We start from the raw sequence: 1,229 nt of genomic DNA, 5'->3' as shown, positions 1-1,229 counted from the left end.
GGCAAATGCCCTACCCATTGTGCTTTTGCTCCAGCCCACTGATAACACAGGTAGTCAACAAAACACAGAAAGCATGAGAGTCAAAATGAAAACACTAGTCAGAAAGGAAGAACATAGTAGGTGATATAAAAAAAAAAGTCAACAGAAGCTCTGAATGGCAGAATAACAAAAGCTGAGCAAAAGATCAAAGAGCTGTAAAGTAAGAAGTAGGAAACCACTGGGAAACAGCAGCAAGTAGGGCAGAAGTCTGAAAAAAATTAATAGCATGCCAGAGAACTATGGGATGAGTTAAAAAGAACAATATTAGTGTCATTGGAGTCCCTGAAGAACAGGAAGGCAAATGTGATGAAGAAACAATAGTTAAATCATCTATAAGAACTTCCTGGAGTTGAGGATTATAGGCACCAAGGTCCAAGAGACCCAAAGGGTCCCAGTAAAAATGGACCATATTAGGAAAACTCTAATAAACAGGTACTCAAAATGACAAAATTCAAAGACAGAGACAGAATACTGAAAGCATCCAAAGATCCAAAGAAAGGAACTTATATACAAATGATAGCCCATATAGCAGATCTATCAAATGAAACTCTACATGCCAGAAGAACATGGATGGACACAGTACAAAAAACTCAACAAAATGAACAACTTACCAAGAATACTGTATACAGCTAGATTATTATTCACCCTTGAAGGGTCTATATAGAATTCAAAGACAGGCAATAGCTTAGGGAATTCATAACCTTGAAAACAGTTTTTTAAAAAAAATTTTGTATTGAATCACCATGAGACAGACCATTACAAAGCTATTCATGATTGGGGTTCAGTCATACAGTGTTCCTACACCCATCCTTCCACCATGAACAGCATACCGGAGAACTATGGAATGAGTTGAGAAGAAGAGTATGAGTGTCACCGGAACTCCTTTAAGAACAGGAAGCCAAATGTGAAGAAGAAACAATGTACATTTCCCAGTCCAGCGTCCCCTGTTTCCTTCCCGCCACCTCCTGATCACCCTCCAGCCTGCCTCTATGGCAGGCACTTTCTCTCTCTACCTCCTTACCTCTCTCTCTCCCTCTCCTTTCTCTTTTTGGGCATTGTGGTTTGCAATAGATACTGAAAGGTTACTTTCAACACTGAGTTTTTGTCCAGCGTGATCATTTCCAACTATTATTGAAAATGGTCTAGTAAGATGCATTTAAGCCCTCCTTTAAGGGACAGGAGAGACTTCC

The sequence above is a fragment of the Sorex fumeus genome, unplaced genomic scaffold, assembly GCF_029834395.1.
Source record: "Sorex fumeus unplaced genomic scaffold, SorFum_2.1 ptg000061l, whole genome shotgun sequence".
NCBI lineage: Eukaryota > Metazoa > Chordata > Mammalia > Eulipotyphla > Soricidae > Sorex > Sorex fumeus.
This window is presented reverse-complemented; position numbering follows the sequence as displayed.